This window comes from Palaemon carinicauda, chromosome 45 (assembly GCF_036898095.1).
Source record: "Palaemon carinicauda isolate YSFRI2023 chromosome 45, ASM3689809v2, whole genome shotgun sequence".
Lineage (NCBI taxonomy): Eukaryota > Metazoa > Arthropoda > Malacostraca > Decapoda > Palaemonidae > Palaemon > Palaemon carinicauda.
The window spans coordinates 14,274,287-14,284,286 of record NC_090769.1 but is presented as its reverse complement, the minus strand read 5'-3'; positions in this window follow the sequence as shown (position 1 = coordinate 14,284,286).

The following is a 10,000-nucleotide window of genomic DNA, read 5'->3' as shown; positions in this document are numbered from 1 at the left end:
AAGATATACACGTATGTTAAGATAAATACCAATATTAAACAGATAAGTAACATTTAGAATATGAAATGTGACTTTTGTCAACTTGTTCAGCTGAAAAGAATTGTAACTTCTGAAGTTCCAGCCCAGTGAAAATGGCAGTTTTTATAAAGGGTATATTTATAATTTAGATAAATTAGTCTCTCATCACATATGTTTCTGCATTTTGAGTAGTTTGCTAAATTTTAAAGTTTAGGTTTAATAGCTTCCAGAACGTAATTTATATAGAGGTTAGGTGTAAATAAATCTACGTTTTATTTGAAATTCATTAAGCATTAGGCGATTGTTATTGGTTACTGTTGTATCTATATATCCATATATGTATATAAGATATATATATATATATATATATATATATATATATATATATATATATATATATATATATATATAGATATAGATATAGATATAGATATAGATATAGATATAGATATATGTATATGTATATGTATATGTATATGTATATGTATATGTATCTCTCTCTCTCTCTCTCTCTCTCTCTCTCTCTCTCTCTCTCTCTCTCTCTATATATATATATATATATATATATATATATATATATACATACATATATACTACACACACACACACACACACATATATATATATACATATATATATATATATATATATATATATATATATATATATATATATATATATATATATATATATATATATATATATATATATATATATATATACTGTAGATAGATAGATAAATAAATTCTCCATCTAGTATTCTATTGTCATATGATTGTGTACATGAACTGTGTGACGTTGACAATTCTTTTGATGCTTAGAAAAAAATGGAGCTTTTATGTTTAAATATATCATTAAAAATATTTCATCTAGATCACCATCAAAGATAAATAATTCTCCTATTTTAGGTATTGGTAAAAAGAAAGGTGATCAGAAATTTACACCCCATAAAAACCTTCCTTCATATTTTGATTTCATTTTTCTTTTGGCAATATTAATTAAGAGACGCTGTCCTCGAAAAGGAGAAAAAATGGCGGAGCGTGAAAGAAGAGAAAGCTAATTTTGTGAAGGGTATTTCATTATGTACTCAGTTTTCTGGAATAGGATCGGGAATGGGAACTCGTGTGGTCCTGTTCGGCCAGCTTGACGTAAGACTATTAGGTTACTAGTGTGCGTGACCCGTCAAATTGACGGCTAAATATTCAGATAGATATGCTTGCACAAACTCATACGCGTGCAGATTCAACCCATTCCACCCCTTCTCTTTTTCTTACTACAGCAGGGCAGTTGTGGATTCCGAATGTACATACCTCTCGGGGGTACCCCCTCTCTACAGTATATATATATATATATATATATATATATATATATATATATATATATATATATATATATATATATATATATATATATATATATATATATATATACATATATATCTCCAGACATTTGTTCATTATTATATAGAGGAGATGAGTGTATTACACGATACTTAAGTAGGATTTTTTTATATAATTATGTAGGGAGAAGTGTTGTTTCGAAGCAACGGAAAAAGTATAGGCAATTGAATTAGTCCAAAATGAAGGTTAATGTATAAGGTAATATTGATATATGAATTGATACGAGACCTGAAGAAAGTAAGATAATAGGGTTGTAGAAGATATTACTGCATTGCAGGAGCCGCTGAGCAAAGTTTCAAAATTGCTTCATCAGAAGGTTATGCGTTATTATAGAACGCGGATAAAGGGTTCTTGTTGTTGTCCGTGAGAGCATTCTTTTAATGATTCAGGTCACGAACGAATGGATATTGCAAGTTTAGAACTTCAGTATCAATATAATGGTGTCTTGACTAAAAGACGGGAATGATCCTTGTTTAAAAGCACCCTCGTGGGGGCGTTTAACCCTTTTACCCCCAGGCTATTTGGAAATGTCCAACCCTTAACCCCCAGGGGTTAATTTCTTTCAAGCACATTTTACAATATATATATATATTTTTAAATTGCTCTACCAGCCTTAATTTTTGCCATAGAGAGGTCAGGTTGGTCTCATTCTCTTGGAAAATGCCTCAAGTTTCTCAAAAATTTATAAAAAAATATGCAAAAAAAATTGTAAATAGCAGTTTTTTTGCAAGAACTTACCGGTACGTCCATGGTGGTAAAAGGATGAGTTTTGTGAAATTTACCAGTACGTCATTTGGGGGTAAAAGGGTTAAAAACATGGACGCCGTTATAGTTGCGTCAGTAAGCAGGAGTGGGAAGGTCACGGAGGCGAAGAAGGTCAAGAAGGCAGGAAGGTTATAAGTGTCATAAAGGTAATGGCACTGCTGATGGCCTGCGGGAGGAGTAGAATTACCGGACGGGGTCTGAGGAAATTGGACTTATGCAAAAAGTTACAAAGACAAAAGCTACGTGACGATCTTACGAGGAAGATGTTTTAGGACTTCATTGTTTCTTAGGGAAGGCTTATATCTCTTTTAAGCTGCAGATGTTAAGGCGTTGTAGCTCAGGTCTGGTTTCTGTTGTTATGTTAGCATCGTATGATAAATGATTTTGTAAAAGATACCATATTATTTTATTTCACAAAATTGAAATTATAATTGATATACCAAATTATTTTTCTTCCCAAAATTGAGATAATGATTTTGTAACAAATAGCAAATTATTTATCTTCACAAAATTTAACTAAATGATTTTGTAACAAATACCATAATGTTTTTATTCACAAAATTGAAATAATAAATGATTTTGTAGTAAATACCATATTATTTTTCTTCCCAAAATTGAAATAATAAATGATTTTGTAACAAATACCAAATTATTTTTCTTCACAAAATTGAAATTATAAATGATTTTGTAACAAATACCAAATTATTTTTCTTCACAAAATTAAAATTATAGATAATTTTGTAACAAATACCAAATTATTTTTCTTCACAAAATTAAAATTATAGATAATTTTGTAACAAATAACAAATTATTTTTCTTCACCAAATTGAAATTGAAAATTATTTTGTAACAAATGCCATATTTTTCTTCCCAAAATTGAAATAATAATTGATTTTGTAACAAATACCAAATTATTTTTCTTCCTAAAATTAAAATACCCGATTGCACCTCTAGGTTGAAGATCAGAATGCTACGAACTCTCAGGCTCTAATATGGAAAACAATCCTGTATGAAAAAGAACTGAATTGAAGAACAAATTGTTTAAAACTAAATTTAGAACAAACTTGAATTGATAACTGACTTAAACTTTGAAATAAAACAATATCACCCTGCTCGACAAATAGGCAAGTACCAAATCAGTTTGTCATTTGCTTCACAAGAGATGATTGCTAAAATTACTTTTTTTTTTTTTTTTTTTTTTTTTTTTTTTTTTGAACCCATGTTCAAGCGATTGCTTTTAAAGCTTATAGGTATTTGGTTTCAGTTCCAGTTTCATGAGAATAGATGCCCACCAGAACGTCAGCCGAGTATGCCTAAGCCCCCCACTGTGGTACCAAATCACAGCAGTGGCCTCCCCAGTAAACACCTTAAATTCACGGTCCCGGTCGGGGATCGATCTGCTGCCATGCGAATGCTAGGCGAACACGTTTAGTTCAAACTTTTTCTGAAGTTGGCCAGTTAATGTTTTTCACGTGAAACATTAATGTAAATTACTGTTTATATTCGTTTATACTAACCAAACATTTGAAGGGAACAAACCATATTGTCCATTAACCTGCCTGTTTCACTTTATAACATATCCACATAAAATCTATGTATAAAGATATACACGAAAGGGTGGACTAGAGTGTTTTGAGATAGTTTGGCCATTTAATGTGTAAATGTTTAAAGGTCGTTCATGAACAGCAGAGGCAAGGGCAGTGGCAATTCCCTAGCAGGACAATGCCCTAGAGACTAATCATATATACAGTGTACATATGATCAGCGCCCAAGCCCTCTCCACCCAAGTTATTACTAGGCAGGGCCAGGCAAGGGCTGCTGATGACTAAGCAAGTAGACATATAGACTCCCTCAAACTCCCTCTCCTTTGCTCACAAAGATGGTGAGGTTGCAGACACTACAATTAACTATCGAGCTTAAGCGTGTCTTGAACCAGAGTCCGGCAGAACGATAGTCAGGGATGTTTTCAAACTAAATTTGGAAAGAATGAAGTAGCACAAGTTGGAAGAAAACAAAAAACGTATAATTTGACACTAATAGGAAGAAGGAGGATCTGAAAGGAACGTGATTGAGGAATGAATAATCAAGGGTCCTAATATCTGAGGAGGTCATTGGATGTCTTGGTGATGCTCATTACGTTTAGGTGCATGAAGTAGTTGATACTGAGGAACTTTATCCTCAGAAATTCATTCACGACTCAGTGTCAAAATATAAACGCAGGAAGGACCACTGCACAGGTTTTGGGTTTAGAGACCCTACTCTCATCCCAGTCAGTTGAAACAGGCATACACACACACACACACACACACACACACACACATATATATATATATATATATATATATATACTGTATATATATATATATACTGTATATATATATACTGTATATATATATATATGTATATATATATATATATATATATATATATATATATATATATATATATATATATATGTATATATATATATATATATATATATATATATATATATATATATATATATACGCATATATATATATATACGCATATATATATATATATATATATATATATATATATATATATATATATATATATATATATGTGTGTGTGTGTGTGTATGTGTATGTGTGTAAGTATGTATATATGGTTGAATCGATATACCTATATCTTCATGGGGTTTTCGGAGTGAGTCAGTGATGCCTATATTTCGATCATTCATTTTCGCAATAAGAAATACCCTACGGTTCTCATTTGCCATATTTGATTAATAAACACGCATTTATGTTATATAGTCATTTAGGTTTTTTAGTCGTAGTGTTTACGGCCAGGATTATAGTTAATTTTTATTGGTAGGGGGGAGGACTTGCTGTTCGATAATTTATTGGTGAATTGCAATGTTCTGATAAATGATGATTAAATACTAGTAATATTTTTAAAGTATATACTGTTATTTGTTCTTTTATTTTTGTTTTCCGTAGTAAATATTTGTTAATGGAAGTATATTTTAAGAAGTTATTGTAATTATTCTTTTTAATAGTAAGAGGGAATTATTTAGGATTTTAATATTTCTATGCGGATAATTAACCTTATTGTTACACGATTTTCCAGGGTAACGATAAGAGAAATTGATAGTTTTATATTATTATTATTATTATTATTATTATTATTATTATTATTATTATTATTATTATTATTATTATTATTACTTGCTAAGCTACAACCCTAGTAGGAAAAGCAGGACGCTTACTAGAGTCCAAGAGAGGAATCCTTGCGAATTGTCAGTTCTAAAATTGCCTTGTAATATTATTGATGAAATCACATTATAATATTAGGTATACAATTAGTTTGGAAGAGATGCAGGATACATGTGTGTTTTGCTTACTTTATAGTTTAGAAATATAGGAATACTAAAATAATTGGCATAGCTTGCATGCATCATAAGATGAATTGAATCTTGGAAGACCTTTTGATCTCCGAACCGATTTTAGGAAACAGATCGTAGGAGATACGTGCAGCTTTAGGCAAACTATTGAACTAGGCAGAGGCGCTCAGAGGATGCCGAGAGAACAACAAGAAAGCCACGGAGACAGGCCCGATATTGTAAAGATATTTCCCATAAAGAACACATACACAAACACACACACACAACGCTTTCTGTTCGTTAAGCCTGCATGCATTGATTAGGAAGAACTCCGCCGGGGGAAGTCTGACAACTGATGGCGGAGGTTGCCACGTTTCCCAGTACACTCTGTTTCTCTCTCTAACTGCTAAACATCTTTATGCCTTACGCATCTGAAGCTTTTGCATGGCGTCAGTTACTTTAACCTTTATGTATAGCATTATTAAGGATGATTTTTCCTCATATAATAACGGTTAAGAAATTCTAATGGCAACCCGAGGCAGATGGTGGCGGATGAAACTCTGTGACGTGTTAGCCCTTCTTGTGACGTCAGTGCTGACGTCATACCGTTGGTCGCAAGGCCTAAGTTGGGCCCAAGAAGAAAGTCCTATACGAGTGATCTCGCACGGTGGTGTGCGGTGAGATAATTAGATCAGTTATCTCAATTTGGTTCTTAGGATAATGTTTATTCTGTACATTTATGAACATTATTTTTCTGGGGGTTTCTTGATGGAGAGGAAGAAGGATTTCGGTCTGTTTGAGATTGTTATCTATGGGTTGAAAAGGTCAAGATGTCCGTGGATTGTCCGACGGTAGAAGACAGAATGACCTAAATGTTTACCTCGCTTCAAAGTAAAATAACCTTTCCAAAATAAAAAAAAAAAGTATGGGACATCGGTGAAATGTAAAGCCTACTATCACTTTAGTCTTTAAAGTTTTACGGAGATCAAAGCAAACGTTGTAGGCTGGCAAGCGGAGTGTTGTAAATCGTGTGCTTACGTATGAGTAAGTGCCAGCAATGTAATGTTATGTAATGAACTTAACTGTAATTCATTCATAAGGTTTGAATATGAGAAGCTTATCACATGTGACGTGTATAACTTTACTGTTCACTTGCGATGAAGATGGGAAAATGAATTAATGCCGGTTATGCTATGAAAGAATTTCTCGTTAATCCTCTTGACAACAACAAATACCTTGTTTTTATTTGTTTCTGTTTCTCGGGCGATGATAAGTAAACAGATGTTTATTTACGGGGAAAGAAATTCCGTATTTAAATGTTTAAAGGCCGTTCATGAATGGCAGAAGCAAGGGAGAGTGACATTGCCCTATCAAGCGGGACAATGCCCTAGAGACTAACCATATATACTGTACATATGATCAGTGCCCAAGCTTGAACCAAGGAGGACCAGGCAATGGCTGCTGATGACGCAGCAGATAGACCTATAGCCTCCCCCTAACCTGCCCCCCTCCTTAACTTACAAGGATGGTGAGGTTGCAGCGAGCAAAAATACTAACGATTTTGAGAGGGACTAAAACCCCAGTCAGGTGTTTACCAGTCAGGGACGTTACCACATTGGCCACCATAACCCTGGGAGGTTATATTAGCTATATTTTTGGGGGGGTGTTCACGCATAGAAAGCAATTTTTGTATCGCTCATGGTAATTGTCTGAGAATTTTCTTTATTTCTTTTGAATATAATACAAGCTCATTTCAAGTGGCAGGTATTGATGCATTTAGATCTTTGTATTTCTACTACTACTACATTTTAACATTATTCTTAATCTTCTCTCGTAGTTTTTTCCTTATTTCCTTTCCTCATTAGGCTGTTTTCCCTATTGAAGCCCTTGGGCTTATAGCATCCTGCTTTTCCAACTAGACTTGTAGCTTAGCAACTACTACTACTACTACTACATTTTAACATTATTCTTAATCTTCTCTCGTAGTTTTTTCCTTATTTCCTTTCCTCATTAGGCTGTTTTCCTTATTGAAGCCCTTGGGCTTATAGCATCCTGCTTTTCCAACTAGACTTGTAGCTTAGCAACTACTACTACTACTACTACTACTACTACTAATACATTTTAACATTATTCTTAATCTTCTCTCGTAGTTTTTTCCTTATTTCCTTTCCTCATTGGGCTGTTTTCCCTATTGAAGCCCTTGGGCTTATAGCATCCTGCTTTTCCAACTATGCTTGTAGCTTAGCAACTACTACTACTACTACTACTACTACTACTACATTTTAACATTATTCTTAATCTTCTCTCGTAGTTTTTTTCCTTATTTCCTTTCCTCATTGGGCAGTTTTCCCTATTGAAGCCCTTGGGCTTATAGCATCCTGCTTTTCCAACTATGCTTGTAGCTTAGCAACTACTACTACTACTACTACTACTACTACATTTTAACATTATTCTTAATCTTCTCTCGTAGTTTTTTCCTTATTTCCTTTCCTCATTAGGCTGTTTTCCTTATTGAAGCCCTTGGGCTTATAGTATCCTGCTTTTCCAACTAGACTTGTAGCTTAGCAACTACTACTACTGCTACTACTACTACTACTACTAATACATTTTAACATTATTCTTAATCTTCTCTCGTAGTTTTTTCCTTATTTCCTTTCCTCATTGGGCTGTTTTCCCTATTGAAGCCCTTGGGCTTATAGCATCCTGCTTTTCCAACTATGCTTGTAGCTTAGCAACTACTACTACTACTACTACATCTTTTTATTGTTATTATTGTTCTTAATCTTCTATTGTATTTTTTTCCTTATTTCCTTTCCGCACTGGACTATTTTATCTGTAGGAGCCTTTGGGCTTTTAGCATCCTGCTTTTCCAACTAGGGATATAGCTTAACTACTACTACTACTACTACTACTACTACTTCTACATTATTTTAATATTATTATAGTTCTTTATCTTCTCTTGTAGTTTGCATTCCTTATTTCCTTTCCTCACAGGGCTCTTTTCCCTATTGAAGCCCGTGGGCTTATAGCATCCTGCTTTTCCAACCAGGCTTGTAGCTTAGCAACTACTACTACTACTACTACTACTACTACTACTACTACTACATTATTTTAAAGTTATTATTGTTCTTAATTTTCTCCTTTAGTTTTTTTTCCTTATTTTATTTCCTCACTGGGCCATTCTCTCTGTTGGAGCCCTTGGGCTTATAGCATCCTGGTTTTCCAACTAGGGTTGTAGCTTAGCAACTACTACTACTACTACTACTACTACTACTACTACTACTACTACTACTACTACTACTACTACATTATTTTAAAGTTATTATTGTGCTTAATCTTCTGTAGTTTTTTTCCCTTATTTTATTTCCTCACTGGGCCATTTTCTCTGTTGGAGCCCTTGGACGTATAGCATCCTGGTTTTCCAACTATGGTTGTAGCTTAGCAACTACTACTACTACTACTACTACTACTACTACTACTACTACTACTACTACTACTACTACTACTACTGCTACATTTTAATATTATAGTTCTTCATCCTCTCTTGTAGTTTTTATTCCTTATTTCCTTTCCTCACAGGGCTCTTTTTCCTGTTGGAGCCCTTGGCCTTATGACATCCTGCTTTTCCAACCAGGCTTGTAGCTTAGCAACTACTACTACTACTACTACTACTACTACTACTACTACTACTACTACTACTACTACTACTACTACATTTTAATATTATTATAGTTCTTCATCTTCTCTTGTAGTTTTTATTCCTTATTTCCTTTCCTCACAGGCTCTTTTTCCTGTTGGAACCCTTGGCCTTATGACATCTTGCTTTTCCAACTAGGCTTGTAGCTTATCAACTACTACTACTACTACTACTACTACTACTACTACTACTACTACTACTACTACTACTACTACATTATTTTAAAGTTATTATTGTTCTTAATCTTCTCCTGTAGTTTTTTTTATTTCCTTTCCTCACTGGGCTGTTATCCTTATTGAAGCCCGTGGGCTTATAGCATCCTGGTTTTCCAACTAGGGTTGTAGCTAACAACAACAACAACAACAACAACAACAACTACTACTACTACTACTACTACTACTACTACTACTACTACTACTACTACTACTATCATTAATAATAATAATAATATTAATTTAATTTTTTTAATTTTATAAAAATGAGTTCGTGCGTTTGAGTCTTCTCTTCAGAATAAAATGACCTAGGTCCAGGTCTCTCTCCAGAAAAGACAAGAGGAGGTCGAGGAAATACTGTTCTCATTCCTTGAGCATTTAATGCAAGCAAACGAGATAACATTTGCCACCCGGGTCTTTCCTTCCCCTTTACAATGTAAAGGCTTTAGACTTGTGGTAATATGAATAAAAGACTAGAGGGTGATAAAAGAAAGGAACATTCCCAATTCATATTTTTGGATATTATTTTTATTATTATTATTATTATTATTATTATTATTAT